Source organism: Salvelinus namaycush, chromosome 23 (assembly GCF_016432855.1).
Source record: "Salvelinus namaycush isolate Seneca chromosome 23, SaNama_1.0, whole genome shotgun sequence".
NCBI classification, from domain to species: domain Eukaryota; kingdom Metazoa; phylum Chordata; class Actinopteri; order Salmoniformes; family Salmonidae; genus Salvelinus; species Salvelinus namaycush.
Window position 1 is genome coordinate 26,278,980 of NC_052329.1, and position 17,663 is coordinate 26,296,642.

The window sequence follows — 17,663 nt, forward strand, 5'->3', positions numbered from 1 at the left end:
CTCCTACTCAGTTCACACAGCAGCACGACGACGTCTGCCTCTCTCAGTCTCGGTTTCTCCCCCTCTCTCTCTGTATGTGTCTTCTTGCTAGCTCCTCTGGGTCTGTTTTCTTATGGCTGCAGCAGGCTACCATGTGTGTGTGTGCATGTGCGTGTGTGTGTATATGTTTGTGCGTGTGTGTGTGTGGGATCAGAGAGGGTAGATGATGATGAGCTTGAGTTCACATGGTGCGGAAGTGGCTGCCTCTCCTCTCTCCTTTCTCCTCTCTCTCTTCCTCTCCTCTCCTCTATGTCTCTCCATACACTGCGCCTATTGCCTATTGCTGCTATAACGTGGCCAGGCTGTGAGGTGTGATCCCCCCACCCACCACCAGAGAGCACAGTAGTTATACAGATTCAATGATGTCATACCATATACTGCATGGTTTTGTATGGGAAGTCCCAAATGTCACGCTATTCCCTAGGTCCCTATATAGTGCACTTATTTTGTCCAGAGCCCTGTGGGCCTTGGTTAAAACTAGCACACTACAAAGAGAATAGAGTGCCATTTGAGACAGACCTATGTCTATGCCCATCACCCTCACCCAATTACACACACTTTTCTCTCCTCCTTTCCTTATATCCTCTCCTTCAGCGGATTCAGTAATTAGTCTGATTAAGAAAAATGATGATAATGATACATCTCAATAAGGCTAATGTAAAATCCAGCCCAGTGATTGACCTCTGCACCTGTCAAGTCTGTATCCTACAGATGAAGAAAGTGGGCACAAGGAGAGAAGGACACAAGCAGAGGACACAAGGATAGGAAGCGATATAAACAAATAATTGAGATGCAGCCCCGAAATGTAATCGGGGAAACTCATGGCGAAACCCACCTCACCTCCCAGTGAAACAGACGGCCAAACAGACCAATAAGCATACGACTGAGCTTCAGCCTGACCACTGGCATACTAGAAACGAGTGTAGTGGGCGGGCGTTGCTATGTAGCAGGGTGGTGTGTGTCTAACAATAGCCAGGGATTGGCAGAGCCTGGGCAGAGCGATAGAAGAAGGGTTTGTCAAATTGGGCAGAATAGAAAAAACTGAAGCTACTTGGGCGAATGCATGTGTGTGAGTGCTGGCAAAGAGAACGGATCGCCATCAGGAATTTTTCAAAAGACACGGCGATAGGTGAGTTTCTCCTATTCCTTTATCCACAGACAGAACCGGGCATGACATTCTTTTAGTTTACCTTCCTTTACTGGTACATTACAGGACTGTTACCGCAGAACAGACAGGAGGAGCGTGCTCACGGCGCTACAGTGTAACGGCAAGGGATCATGCATACATACAGTAGTGGTTGGACGTTGGGGCCGCGACGCAGATTTATCGGTTCACTGATTTTGTCCCTGGGAGAAGGGAACAGGGTGTTATGACGGTGCTTTATGCAGCCCGCGGTGTGTTGTGGTAGAGCTCCAGACATTATCAGAGTGTGTGTGTGTGTGTGTGTGTGTGTGTGTGTGTGTGTGTGTGGACCAGTTATCTGTCGCTTCAAGGGTCAACCGGTATGAATGAAAAATGTGGGAATATACAGTTATCATTCGAATGAAATTAACTCGCCTGAATGAATGAAAATTGGCACAAAATGTCATGGATAAAATTAAATGATCTCATGTACAATCTAGGCTAGATATTACAAACATTTTCATTTATTTAATGTCTTTAGGAAAAAGATGTGAAACGAATCATTATGCGACATAGAGGGGGGTCCTTGTGATCCTTCGGTTGTCCCTATCCCATTTGAAGTTAACATTTAAAATAGTTAGGGTTGGGCAAGGTAGGGGTTAAGATTAGGGACTAACTGGGGGGAGAGAGAGACACATTTGTATTTATTTAACCTTTATTTAACTAGGCAAGTCAGTTAATAACGAATTCTTATTTACAATGACGGCCTAGGAACAGTAGATTAACTGCCTTGTTCAGGGGCAGAACAACAGATTTTTACCTTGTCAGTTCGGGGATTCGATCTAGCAACCACTGGCAACCACTGGCCCAACGCTCTAATCACTAGGCTACCTGCCGCCCCAAAATGCACTAGAGAGGGTAGAAAAGGGAGAGACCAACAGACAGAAAGAGGAAAAAGACTGGAAGAAACAGAGAGAGGGGGTAGGCTAGATAAGTGCGGCTGTAGCTGTCTGATTAGTGACACAGTGCTCCACAGCCTTCACTCAGTCTTACTTGGCGCTTTGAATAAATGACACATCAGGAATAACAGTCTAACCAAGAAGAGTAGGCTAATTTGGGTTGGGGAAACAACCCAGTGTGTGTCCCAAATAGCACCCTTTTCCCTATATAGTTAAATAAAGGTTAAATTAAAAAAAATATATGTATAGGGGGGGCTCTGGTCAACGTAGTGCACTATATAGGGAATAGTGTTCTGTTTGGGATGTAGCCCCATCTAGTGTCTTCTCATCAGCAGTCTATATCACCACTGGTCTTGTCTCAGTTCTGTTAAGGTAATGAGCCTGAGCCAACACTGACCTTCGTGCCCCATAAAAGTTGAATGGGATCAATATGTAGAGGAATAAGTGAGAGGTGTCCAGCCAGCCAATCACATGTCTGTCTACATGGGTGGAAAGGGGGATAGGCACATGTTATGTACAAGTGTAAAAACAGTAATAATATTATGATTAGCCTATTCATTGTGATATGAAGAGACGTTGTAGGATGTGGGGGTGTGAAGGGTGTAAGAACAAGTGTGTATGTATGTATACCCTGCAGACTGTTTAGGGTTGGACACTTTAGCCAATCCAAGGTTTAATTTGGTCTGTAAGGAGTGTGTGTGTTTACTCTCTCTATTTACACTCTCTGACACACACACACACAGAGGGAGGGAGTATTTCTGTAATTTTTTCTACCCTGTGCTGTGTCCTTACCGCCCTCTCTTCTCCTCCTCCCTTTTTCCCTCTAGTAAAGTACTGTAGAGAACAGAATACTGGCATCAGAGCTAACCTGTCCACTGAAGCAACAATAATACTATCAACTATAAATATCTCTCTCTCTCTCTCTGAGTCCCTGTCTATCTCTCTACCTCTCTCTGTTTCTCTCCAGTTGACCCTCTTGTCTCTTTTCCTCTCTTATCAAATCAAATGTTATTAGTTAAATGCGCCGAATACAACAGTTATCCTTTTTTCTCCCTTTACTATTTCTACATCTCGCCCCACCCACACACACACACACACACACACACACACACACACACACACACACACACACACACACACACACACACACACACACACACACACACAGTGACATGTAGTGCTGCATTGGCACTAATCACTGATTTAAATCACCTTTAAATCTACATCCTGCTGCTGACCTTATGGACCTGTAGTTAAGTCCTCTCGCTCTTTCTCTCCTTTCTTTCTCTCTCTCCCTATCTCTCTCTCCCTATTTCTATCTCTCTCTCCCTCTCCCTATCTCTCTCCCTATTTCTATCTCTCTCTCCCTCTCCCTATCTCTCTCCCTATTTCTATCTCTCTCTCTCTCCCTATCTCTCTCTCCCTATCTCTCTCTCTCTCTCCCTATTTCTATCTCTCTCTCCCCATCTCTCTCTCTCTCTCCCTATTTCTATCTCTCTCTCCCTATTTCTATCTCTCTCCCTCACACTAGTGTGTGAATGCGTGAACAGCTGCAGTAGGAATCTCACCGCCTCTCTCTTTATTCGTTTAGCTGTTTTCTCTATCTCAGATGACCTCCATTGATGACCATTATCCTCTCAAATACACACAAGCACGCAAACCCTGCTGGTCGGCATCTGGTGGGCTGGCGGTGTAGTGGCATGTCTGTCTGGAGTCTGAGGAGTAGGATAGTTTGGGTGTTAAATAGATAGGTTGTATTCCCATGCTTAGATGTTGCTGATGCATGCCAGATCTTACAAGGCCTGGATAAGTATTTTACATATCAGCTAACTACATCATATGTTATAGCAATCTGGTGCCCAGTATTACGATGGTGCCGGATGGGAGGGCTGCCGTCTTATTGGCTCTTAATCAACCATGCTATTTTGTTGTTTTTTTTGTGTTGTTCGTAACTTGTTTTGTAAATAATGTTGCTACTACCGTCTCTTATGACCGAAAAGAGCTTCTGGACATCAGAACTGCGATTGCTCACCTCCAACTGGACAAAGAGTTCTTCAATGAGTCGGACGGGAGGGATATACTACTACAGACACCGACAACATATAGCTGGCAGGTTATACACTCCATCGGCAGGACAGAACAGCAGCCTCTGGTAAGACACGGCGCGGGGGCCTCAGCAAAAAAAACTTCCTTTTTCAGGACTCTGTCTTTCAAAGATAATTCGTAAAAATCCAAATAACCTCAGAGATCTTCATTGTAAAGGGTTTTTAACACTGTTTCCCATTGTTAAGTATCTTGCTAGCTGGATCGAATTCTCTGTTAGCTTACCAGAGAAATGTTGAGCAACATTAGCCAACTTATCTGATCAAATAATTGAGTTTATGGTGTGAAAATTATCTTGCTAATAAAGTCAGACAGTTTTTGTTGAATTTGACAGTAACACGTGTGTGAGGGGAGATTATACCTTTTTTGTTTTACTCAACGTTATTTTTTGCACACGTAGCCTTGTACGCTTGATTGATGTCTATAGTGGCCACTACAATAGAGCAAAAATAGAATGCCTGTTTGTTTCATTCTATGGGGCCATGTATCGTGAGATTTTGAGTGAAAACCTCCTTCCATCAGCAATGGCATTGAAGATGAAACGTGGCTGGGTCTTTCAGCATGACAATGATCCCAAACACACCGCCCGGGCAACAAAGGAGTGGCTACGTAAGAAGCATTTCAAGGTCCTGGAGTGGCCTAGCCAGTCTCCAGATCTCAACCCCATAGAAAATCTTTGGAGGGAGTTGAAAGTCCGTGTTGCCCAGCAACAGCCCCAAAACATCACTGCTCTAGAGGAGATCTGCATGGAGGAATGGGCCAAAATACCAGCAACAGTGTGTGAAAACCTTGTGAAGACTTACAGAAAACGTTTGACCTCTGTCATTGCCAACAAAGGGTAAATAACAAAGTATTGAGATAAACTTTTGTTATTGACCAAATACTTATTTTCCACCATAATTTGCAAATAAATTCATAAAAAATCCTACAATGTGATTTTCTGGATTTTTTTTTCTAATTTTGTCTGTCATAGTTGAAGTGTACCTATGATGAAAATTACAGGCCTCATCTTTTTAAGTGGGAGAACTTGCACAATTGGTGGCTGACTAAATACTTTTTTGCCCCACTGTATATGAATCAGTGATGGTACAGAACGGCATAGGCAAGATGCAGTAGATGGTATCGAGTACAGTATATACATATGAGATGAGTAATGTAGGGTATGTAAACATAAAAGTGCATAGTTTAAAGTGGCTAGTGATACATGTATTACATAAAGATTGCAAGATGCAGTAGATGATATAGAGTACAGTATATACATATACATTATATTAAGTGGCATTGTTTAAAGTGGCTAGTGATACATTTTTGATCAATTTCCATTTACATTGAAAGTCAACGAGTTCCACATTGTCCCGGAACAAAGCAAAGTAAACGCAGCTTCTGCAACGTTGGAAACGTTCAATAGCGGCCTCCATTTGAGACCGCCGAGCCAGCTAGGCTTGCTGGGCTTTCGTGTATCTCCCCCTATATGGAATCTGGCAGGATCCCGGGACAGATAGCAGCGCTCACAGCCATTTAGCCCAACTGAGCCGCAGGAATCAAAATAAAATTAAAGTATATAAAAACACGGTCCGCTTTTAAACCAATGTCTTTAGTTCAGGCGTCAGCGTTCGACAGGTTTCGGCGTTCGACAGCGTTCAACAACAACAAACATACGTCACGCTCTGATGACGTATGTTGTGACTGGGTTGAGATCTGGTTTCAACGGGTCCATACTTCCTGCCATCCAGGACCTCTATACCAGGCGGTGTCAAAGGAAGGCCCTAAAAATTGTTAGACTCCAGTCACCCAGTCATAGACTCTTCTCTCTGCAACCGCATGGCAAGTGGTACCGGCGCACCAAGTCTAGGTCCAAGAGGCTCTTAAATAGCTTCAACCCCAAGCCATAAGACTTCTGAACAGCTATTCAAATGGCTACCCAGACTATTTGCATTGCCCCCCTCTGGAATGCTGTTGCTACTCTCTGTTATTATCTCTGCATAGTCACTTTAATAGCTCTAGCTACGTGTATATATTACCTCGACACCGGTGCCCCCGCACATTGACATTGACTCTGTACCGGTACCCCCTGTATATAGCCCCGCTATTGTTATTTACTGCTGCCCTTTAATTATTTGTTATTCTTATCTCTTACTTTACTTTTTTTTTAGGTATTTTCTTAACTGCACTGTTGGTTACGGGCTTGTAAGTAAGCATTTCACTGTAAGGTACAATACCTGTTGTATTTGTTACGGGCTTGTAAGTAAGCATTTCACTGTAAGGTACAATACCTGTTGTATTTGGCATTTCACTGTAAGGTACAATACCTGTTGTATTTGGCATTTCACTGTAAGGTACAATACCTGTTGTATTTGGCATTTCACTGTAAGGTACAATACCTGTTGTATTTGGCATTTCACTGTAAGGTACAATACCTGTTGTATTTGGCATTTCACTGTAAGGTACAATACCTGTTGTATTTGGCATTTCACTGTAAGGTACAATACCTGTTGTATTTGGCATTTCACTGTAAGGTACAATACCTGTTGTATTTGGCATTTCACTGTAAGGTACAATACCTGTTGTATTTGGCATTTCACTGTAAGGTACAATACCTGTTGTATTCGGCATTTCACTGTAAGGTACAATACCTGTTGTATTCGGCATTTCACTGTAAGGTACAATACCTGTTGTATTCGGCATTTCACTGTAAGGTACAATACCTGTTGTATTTGGCGCATGTGACAAATAACGTATTTTTATTCTATTTTTTGATTTGACTGAACAGACGATGACGTGGCACACAGCCTTTGGTTGATGCATGTTATGTCTGAGCAGGGGAACGCAAACTGTTTGGAGTGGGATAGTTTGGGTGTTAGAGAGTGTTTGTTAAAGGAATAGTATGGTATTGAAGGGATCGTTTGGTGGCAAGAAGGTAGTTTGCTACAGTCAGTTAGAATGTGGATTGTGGATGGGATTGTGGTTATATCAGGCTAACTGGCAAGGAAGCTAGCTGGTGACATGCTAGCTGGCTAACTGGTTAGCTGGCCACGCCTATGTTTTGAAAGACTAGCCAGCAGGTTAGTGACAGGAAAAAGTTGAGTGTGTCTGAGAGAGTTGTTGGCTATTTTACATCTCTGTCTCTCTGTGTCTCTGTGTGTGACAGGAGATCTGCTAACAATCACAGACAGCGCTGCAGCTAACAATACTCAATGAAGACACATATACACACGCATGCATGCATACAATACATTTATAAAACCATAACAATTCTTGGAGTCTAAATATTTACTAGTTGAACAGTTAAGGGCCTCCTGCTACCATGCTGAGCTTTTTGGACTCAAATTTTGTTCTCTAGTTAGGCTAGATAACAGTTTTTGTTCTCTCTCTCACTCACGCACACACACACACACTTATCTAGTTATATCATTAGTTTTCTCAGGGGTGGAGCAGCTCTGGGCTCCCAGCAGGCTTAGCAATGGGCATTATTTATGGTGTTGCCTTGGTGATTGGCTTGGTGGGTGGGACAAGACAGCTGGTGGGCAGAGACCCTCATACCTGTAAGAATATGTGTGTGTCTTGTCCAGCTCTGTGTTTAATAGTTATCATATGAGGAGTGAGTAGTTCAATGGTGAGGTCACTGACCAGCCCTTTCCCTGTAGTTTACTCGGGATAAGCACAGAGAGGGGGAGAAAGAGAGAGATAGTTCATGTGTGGGGTACTTAGACTCTCTGTCTCTGTACTTAGACTTAGAGATGAGGAACCAGTCAAAGTGGTTCCTCAGCTCTCTTTTAATTCTCTCTCTCTCTCACACACACACACACTTCCCTTTTATTCTCAGAGAAAAATAAATAGGAAGATGAAGGGAGAGACAGAAGGAGAAAGGGCAAATGGCGTAAGATGGTGCCGACAGATATGGCAGCTCTGCTCCTAGTTCCTAAGCAACTTTGCAGTATTTCGTTTTTTTGTGTGTTATTTCTTGCATTATTAGCCCAGAAATTTTTTGGGGTTTTCAGTACATCGAGCAGACAGGAATAAAGAACTCTATGGGAAGAAGAACGGTGATAAACTACCCATGGTGTGATTGTGATAACATACAGAAATTCAAGTCCTTTTGTTCACCCAATCTAGAATACCTCACAATCAAATGCCGACCGTATTACCTCCCAAGATAATTCTCTATGGTTATAGTCACAGCTGTGTATATTCCCCCTCATGCCGTTACCACGACGGCCCTCGAAGAACTACATTGGACTTTGTGCAAACTGGAAACCACATATCCTGAGGCCACATTTATGGTAGCTGGGGATTTTAACAAAGCAGATTTTAGGAAAACGCTACCGAAGTTCTACCAACACATTGACTGTAATACTCGCACTGGTAAATCATTGGACCACTGCTACTCAACTTTTCGAAATACCTACAAGGCCCTCCCTTCGGCAGATCTGATCATGGCTCCATTTTTCTCCTCCCTTCCTATAGGCAGACACTCTCAAACAGGAAGTACCCGTGCTAAGGTCTATTGAACACTGGTCTGACCAATTGGAATCCATGCTTCAAGATTGTTTTGACCACGCGGACTAGGACATGTTCCGGGTAGCCTCTGAGAATAACATTGACGACTACACGGATATGGTGACTGAGTTCATTAGGAAGTGTATAGGAGATGTTGTACTCACTGTGACTATTAAAACCTACCCTAACCAGAAACCGTGGATAGATGGCAGCATTCGCGCAAAACTGAAAGCACGAACCACCGCATTTAACCATGGCATGGTGACTGGGAATATGGCCGAATACAAACAGTGTAGTTATTCCCTCCGTAAGGCAATCAAACAGGCAAAACGTCAGTACAGAGACAAAGTAAAGTCGCAATTCAACGGCTCAGACACGAGACGTATGGTTCTACAGACAATCACGGACTACAAAGGGAAAACCAGCCACGCTGCGGACACCGTCTTGCCTCCGGACAAGCTAAACACCTTCGCCCACTTTGAGAATAACACAGTGTCACCGATGCATCCCGCTACCAAGTACTGTGGGCTCTCCTTCTCCATGGCCAACATGAGTAAGACATTTAAGCACGTTAACCCTTGCAAGGCTGATGGCACAGACGACATCCCTAGCTGCGTCCTCAGCATGCGCAGACCAGCTGGCTGGAGTGTTTACGGACATATTCAATCTCTCCCTATCCCAGTCTGCTGTCCCCACTTGCATCAAGATGTCCACCATTGTTCCTGTACCCAAGAAAGCAAAGGTAACAGAACCAAATGACTATCGCCCTGTAGCACTCACTACTTTCATCATGAAGTGCTTTGAGAGGCTAGTTAAGGAACATATCACCTCTACCTTACCTGACGCGATAGACCCTCTTCAATTTGCTTACTGCCCCAATAGATCCACAGACAATGCAATCACACTGCCCTATTCCATCTGAACAATAGGAATACCTACAGTTGAAGTCGGAAGTTTACATACACTTAGGTTGGAGTCATTAAAAATAGTTTTTCAACCACTCCACAACTTTCTTGTTAACAAACTATAGTTTTGGCAAGTCGGTTAGGATATCTACTTTGTGCATGACACAAGTAGTTTTTCCAACAATCGTTTACAGACTGTATCTGTACTGTATCACAATTCCAGTGGGTCAGAAGTTTACATACACTAAGTTGACTGTGCCTTTAAACAGCTTGGAAAATTCCAGAAAATGATGTCATGGCATTAGAAGCTTCTGATAGGCTAATTGACATCATTTGAGTCAATTGGAGGTGTACCTGTGGATGTATTTCAAGGCCTACCTTCAAACTCAGTGCCTCTTTGCTTGACATCATGGGAAAATCAAAAGAAATCAGCCAAGACATCAGAAAAAAAATTGTAGACCTCCACAAGTCTGGTTCATCATTCATCTGTACAAACAATAGTATGCAAGTATAAACACCATGGGACCACACAGCCGTCATACCGCTCAGGAAGGAGACGCGTTCTGTCTCTTAGAGACGTACTTTTGTACGAAAAGTGCAAATCCACCCCAGAACAACAGCAAAGGACCTTGTGAAGATGCTGGAGGAAACAGGTACACAAGTATAAAGTATAAAGTATAAAGTATCTATATCCACAGTAAAACAAGTCCTATATAGACATAACCTGAAAGGCCACTCAGCAAGGAAGAAGCTACTGCTCCAAAACCTCCATTAAAAAAGCCAGATTACGGTTTGCAACTGCACATGGGGACAAAGAGCGTACTTTTTGGAGAAATGTCCTCTGGTCTGATGAAACAAAAATAGAACTGTTTGGCCATAATGACCATTGTTATGTTTGGAGGAAAAAGGGGGAGGCTTGCAAGCCGAAGAACACCATCCCAACCGTGAAGGACGGGAGTGGCAGCATCATGTTGTTGGGGTGCTTTGCTGCAGGAGGGGCTGGTGCACTTCACAAAATAGATGGTATCATGAGGTTGGAAAATTATGTGGATATATTGAAGCAACATCTCAAGACATCAGTCAGGAAGTTAAAGCTTGGTCGCAAATGGCTCTTCCAAATGGACAATGACCCCAAGCATACTTCCAAAGTTGTGGCAAAATGGCTTAAGGACAACAAAGTCAAGGTTTTGGAGTGGCCATCACAAAGCCCTGACCTCAATCCTATAGAAAATGTGTGGGCAGAACTGAAAAAGTGTGTGCGAGCAAGGAGGCCTACAAACCTGACTCAGTTACACCAGCTCTGTCAGGAGGAATGGGCCAAAATTCACCCAACTTATTGTGGAAGGCTACCCGAAACGTTTGACCCAAGTTAAACAATTTAAAGGCAATGCTACCAAATACTAATTGAGTGTGTGTGTGAACTTGTGACCCACTGGGAATGTGATGAAAGAAATAAAAGCTGAAATAAATAATTCTCTCTACTATTATTCTGACATTTCACATTCTTAAAATAAACTGGTGATTGTAACTGACCTAAGACATGGAATTATTACTAAGATTAAACGTCAGGAATTGTGAAACTGAGTTGAAATGTTTTTGGCTAAGGTTTATGTAAACTTCCGACTTCAACTGTATGTAAGAATATTGTTCATTGACTATAGCTCAGCATTCAATACCATAGTACCCTCCAAATTCATAAAATAAACTCGGGGCCCTGGGTCTGAACCCCGCCCTGTGCAACTGGGTCCTGGATTTCCTGACTGGCCGCCCCCAGGTTGGAAACAACACCTCTACTTTGATGATCCTCAACACAGGGGCCCCACAAGGGTGCGTGCTCAGCCCGCTCCTATACTCCCTGTTCACCCATGACTGCGTGGCCACTCACGCCTCCAACTCAATCATCAAGTTTGCAGACGACACAACAGTAGTAGGCCTGATAACCAACAATGACGAGACAGCCTACAGGGAGGAGATGAGGGCCCTGGAGGAGTGGTGCCAGGAAAATAACTTCTCACTCAACGTCAACAAAAATAGATGATCGTGTAACACGCAACTATCCACATCGACGTGACCGCAGTGGAGAAGGTGGAAAGCTTCAAGTTGATGACGATCTGAAATGGTCCACCCACACAGACCGTGTGGTGAAGAATGAGCAACAGCGCCTCTTCAACCTCAGGAGGCTGAAAAAATGTGGCTTGTCACCTAAAATCCTCAAACTTTTACAGATGCACAATTGAGATTATCCTATCGGTCTATCACAGCCTGGTACGGGAACTGCACCGCCATGCAACCGCAGGGCTTTCCAGGGGGTGGTACGGTCTGCCCAACGCATCACCTGGGGGAAAACTACCTGCCCTCCCAAGACACCTACAGCACCCGATGTCACAGGAAGGCCAAAAAGATCAAGGACATCAACCACCCGAGCCACGGCCTGTTCACCCCGCTATCACCCAGACGGTGAGGTCAGTACAGGTGCATCAAAGCTGGGACCGAGAGACTGAAAAACAGCTTCTATCTCAAGTCCATTAGACTGTTAAATAGCCATCACTAGCCGGCTTGCACCCGGTTACGCAACCCTGCACCTTAGAGGCTGCTGCCCTATATACAGTGGGGCAAAAAAGTATTTAGTCAGCCACCAATTGTGCAAGTTCTCCCACTTAAAAAGATGAGAGAGGCCTGTAATTTTCATCATAGGTACACTTCAACTATGACAGACAAAATGAGAAAAAAAAATCCAGAAAATCACATTGTAGGATTTGTAATGAATTTATTTGCAAATTATGGTGGAAAATAAGTATTTGGTCACCTACAAACAAGCAAGATTTCTGGCTCTCACAGACTTGTAACTTCTTCTTTAAGAGGCTCCTCTGTCCTCCACTCGTTACCTGTATTAATGGCACCTGTTTGAACTTGTTATCAGTATAAAAGACACCTGTCCACAACCTCAAACAGTCACACTCCAAACTCCACTATGGCCAAGACCAAAGAGCTGTCAAAGGACACCAGAAACAAAATTGTAGACCTGCACCAGGCTGGGAAGACTGAATCTGCAATAGGTAAGCAGCTTGGTTTGAAGAAATCAACTGTGGGAGCAATTATTAGGAAATGGAAGACATACAAGACCACTGATAATCTCCCTCGATCTGGGGCTCCACGCAAGATCTCACCCCGTGGGGTCAAAATGATCACAAGAACGGTGAGCAAAAATCCCAGAACCACACGGGGGGACCTAGTGAATGACCTGCAGAGAGCTGGGACCAAAGTAACAAAGCCTACCATCAGTAACACACTACGCCGCCAGGGACTCAAATCCTGCAGTGCCAGACGTGTCCCCCTGCTTAAGCCAGTACATGTCCAGGCCCGTCTGAAGTTTGCTAGAGAGCATTTGGATGATCCAGAAGAAGATTGGGAGAATGTCATATGGTCAGATGAAACCAAAATAGAACTTTTTGGTAAAAACTCAACTCGTCGTGTTTGGAGGACAAAGAATGCTGAGTTGCATCCAAAGAACACCATACCTACTGTGAAGCATGGGGGTGGAAACATCATGCTTTGGGGCTGTTTTTCTGCAAAGGGACCAGGATGACTGATCCGTGTAAAGGAAAGAATGAATGGGGCCATGTATCGTGAGATTTTGAGTGAAAACCTCCTTCCATCAGCAAGGGCATTGAAGATGAAACGTGGCTGGGTCTTTCAGCATGGCAATGATCCCAAACACACCGCCCGGGCAACGAAGGAGTGGCTTCGTAAGAAGCATTTCAAGGTCCTGGAGTGGCCTAGCCAGTCTCCAGATCTCAACCCCATAGAAAATCTTTGGAGGGAGTTGAAAGTCCGTGTTGCCCAGCAACAGCCCCAAAACATCACTGCTCTAGAGGAGATCTGCATGGAGGAATGGGCCAAAATACCAGCAACAGTGTGTGAAAAACTTGTGAAGACTTACAGAAAACGTTTGACCTCTGTCATTGCCAACAAAGGGTATATAACAAAGTATTGAGAAGTATTTGGACAATAACGAAAGTTTATTTTCCACCATAATTTGCAAATAAAATCATTAAAAATCCTACAATGTGATTTTCTGGATTTTTTTTCTCATTTTGTCTGTCATAGTTGAAGTGTATCTATGATGAAAATTACAGGCCTCATCTTTTTAAGTGGGAGAACTTGCACAATTGGTGGCTGACTAAATACTTTTTTGCCCCACTGTACATAGACTTGGAATCACTGGCCGCTTTAATAATGGAACTCTAGTCACTTTTAATAGTGTTTACATACTGCTTTACTCATCACATATGTGTAAATACTGTATTCTATTTTAGTCCATGCCACTCTGACATTGCTCGATCTAATATTTCTATATTTCTTAATTCCATTCTTTTACTTTTAGATGTGTGTGTTGTTGTAAATTGTTAGATATTACTGCACTGTTGGAGCTAGGAACACAAGCATTTCGCTACACCCGCAATAACATCTGCTAAGTATGTGTATGTGACCAATACGATGTGATTTGATTTAAAAATGAGGGATCAGCTTCAAACAGGTTCTTGTAAATAATGGAGCTCCGAGTATTCCTCAGGACTTCTCATTCTCTCTGCTTCGCTTCCTTGCTTTCTACTCCTATATCCATCTCACCCCCTTCCCTCCTCAACACACACACACACACATCTTCAGAGGCAAAGGAGAACTCGTCAGTGTGAGCGTCTCTCTAGGCACGGTTAAACGAACAGACAGCAGATGAAAAGAGAGCAATGCAAAGGGAGAGAAAGAGACAGAAGATGGATCTTTTTCTTCTTTGTGATTCAAACAATCGCCTGGTGGAACTCATGATGATGTCATGGAGTGTCAAGGAGGAGAGGAGAAAGGGGAGCCACAGTAGAATGTTGGGTGCACCCCACCCTAAGAATCTGCTGGCGACTAGATTCCTGTGATATCATCTCTAGGCACCCAGGGAGACCCGGGACACACACACACACACACAGTGCATTAATGAAAGGTAGGGAAGGCTAGTCATAAACTTGAACACGCACACATGCACTAGGATACGCCCTATGAGCACACTAGGAATCTTGACTGTTGTCATCATCAATTCCTCAACACACACACACAGAGCCAGGGTGTATGTTAAAGTGCATCTAAAAGCCTCCTCAGGTTGACATTTTTAAGACTCCAATGCACACTGATTTATCAACATTGGCTGGTGTGCGTGTGTGTTTCTCTTAAGCTGACATTAAGCTCACTTAGAGTTATTAGGAGGACAGACCACTCACAGTGCCGAGCTAGAAAGCATCTTGGGATTGAATGCACTTTCTGTCGTCCAGTGAAAGAAAGAAAACAAAATCAATAAATATATTTGACAATCACCTCTTCGTTTCTTTTTCTCTGCTTCCATCCATCCCTCACTCTCTTTCCACCCACTTAGTTATTGAAGGAATAATCAATAACTGTTAGGACAATATGTGTTAGTCCGGTTTGGTCATGGTGATGTAGTTGGTCGTCATGGTGATGTAGTTAGTCGTCATGATGATCCAGTTTGTCAATCATGATGATGGTGATTTAGTTGGTCGTCATGGTGATGTACACTGAACAAAAATATAAAAACGAAACGTGTTGGTCCCATATTTCATGAACTGAAATAGAAGATCCCAGAAATTTTCCATATGCACAGAAAGCTTATTTCTCTCATATTTTGTTGACAAATTTGTTTACATCCTTGTTAGTGAGGATTTCCCCTTTTGTCAAGCTAATTCATCCACCTGAAGCATATTCTTGATAGCATATCAAGAAGCTGCTGGGAACAATATAAGGTCACTCTAAGATATGTAGTTTTGTCACACAACACAATGTCACAGATGTCTCAAGAGCGTGCACTTGGCATGCTAACTGCAGGAATATCCACCAGCGTGTTGCCAGAGAATTGATTGTTCATATCTCTACCATAAGCCGCCTCCAACATCGTTTTAGAGAAATTGTCAGTACATCCAACCGGCGAGCGGTTTGCTGATGTCAACTTTGTGAACCCCACCCCCACCACGGGGCATTCTGTTATGGTTTAGGCAGGCATAAGCTAAGGACAACGAACACAGTTGCATTTTATCGATGGCAATTTGAATGCACAGAAATACCGTGACGAGATCCTGAGGCCCATTTGTTAGGCCAATTTATTTTTATGTATCTGTGACCAACAGATGCAGATCTGTATTCCCAGTCATGTGAAATCTGTAGATTAGGACCTAATGAATTTATTTACATTGACTGATTTCTTTATATGAACTGTAACTCAGTAAAATCTTTGAAATTGTTGCATTAGTATTTTGTTCAGTGTAGTTGGTCAGTCAAGGTGATGTAGTCGGTCAGTCAAGGTGATGTAGTCGGTCAGTCATGGTGATGTAGTCAGTCAGTCAAGGTGATGTAGTCGGTCAGTCAAGGTGATGTAGTCGGTCAGTCAAGGTGATGTAGTCGGTCAGTCGTGGTGATGTAGTCGGTCAGTCGTGGTGATGTAGTCGGTCAGTCGTGGTGATGTAGTCGGTCAGTCGAGGTGATGTAGTCGGTCAGTCGAGGTGATGTAGTCGGTCAGTCGAGGTGATGTAGTCGGTCAGTCGAGGTGATGTAGTCGGTCAGTCGAGGTGATGTAGTCGGTCAGTCGAGGTGATGTAGTCGGTCAGTCGAGGTGATGTAGTCGGTCAGTCGTGGTTGTGATTTTTCTCTGTTTGGCTTCATTTCATGCTCTTAGGCATGAGAGAACACTGCAGTATCATAGAAGCTGGTACACACACACACACAGGAGGTATGTCTTCTGTGCCTGTAGTGAGACAAGGTGACGTGTGTGTGTGTGTATGTGCGAGAGAGAGGGGCAGGGAAAGAGAGAGGGAGCATGAGCTTTCTGGTTTTGGTCTGTGTGAATTGGGTAATTTAATTGTGTGTGTGTGTGTGTGAATAGAGTGAGAGTCTTCCTGTCACTGTCCATCCATCAACACCGTAACCCCAGGCAACCAGAGGGGGCAGGACAGTGTGCTATGACAGCACCACAACCTTCTTTTTTCTCTTTACTGTCTCACTCACCTCTCTCACTGTCTCACTCACCTCTCTCACTGTCTCACTCACCTCTCTCACTGTCTCACTCACCTCTCTCACTGTCTCACTCACCTCTCTCACTGTTTCTTTCACACTCACTGTCTCACTCACCGCTCTCTCACTGTTTCTTTCACACTCACTGTCTCACTCACCTCTCTCACTGTTTCTTTCACACTCACTGTCTCACTGACCTCTCTCACTGTTTCTTTCACACTCACTGTCTCACTCACCTCTCTCTCACTGTTTCTCTCCCACTCACTGTCTCACTCACCTCTCTCACTGTTTCTTTCACACTCACTGTCTCACTCACCTCTCTCTCACTGTTTCTTTCACACTCACTGTCTCACACACATCTCTCTCACTGTTTCTCTCGCACCCACTCTCACTCAACTCTCTCTCACTGTTTCTTTCCCCCACTCACTGTCTCACTCACCTCTCTCACTGTTTCTCTCCCATTCACTGTCTCTCTCTCTCTCTCTCTCTCTCTCTCTCTCTCACACTACCTCACTGTCTCACTGCATGTCCAGTTCAGGCTTGGTTGTTCCTCACTCATGTGAAAAAGTACCCTCCCATCCTCCTCTGCTCCCCCCCAGCCAGCAGGTGCTATGCGGCCCCCTCTCTCTAATTGTGTGTTTGGCCGTGTCCTCTCTGCCATCTGCTTGGGCCTGTTGTGGGACTCCTGGGAGTGGGACAAACACACACACACACACACACACACAGTCAAGTTTTCTTTATGAAACTACCTATTTTCAAATAATAAGCATTCTGTCCTCATACATATTATTCATACAGTCATTTATAGTGATAATTTATTTGTATAGCACTTTTCAATACAAGAATACAAGAAACAAAGTGCTTCACATCATAAAATAAAAGTACTATCAAAAAAACAAAGACAGGAGGACGGAGAATGAAAAAAGATAGCTAATCATATTGAAATCATACAGTGCATTCGGAAAGTATTCGGAC

The 17,663-nt window shown here is 43.7% G+C and overlaps 1 protein-coding gene across 2 annotated transcripts in view; it reads left to right on the forward strand.

The window, feature by feature from the left end:
• Positions 1-1,045: 1,045 nt before the first annotated feature.
• LOC120018241 (serine/threonine-protein kinase PAK 1-like) overlaps positions 1,046-17,663 on the forward strand; it is a 34,952-nt gene continuing 18,334 nt past the window's right edge. For both annotated transcript variants that reach the window (XM_038961325.1, XM_038961324.1), the window contains exon 1: positions 1,046-1,168. The gene's annotated coding sequence lies outside the window, so the exon portion shown is untranslated. The remainder of the gene's footprint in view (positions 1,169-17,663) is intronic.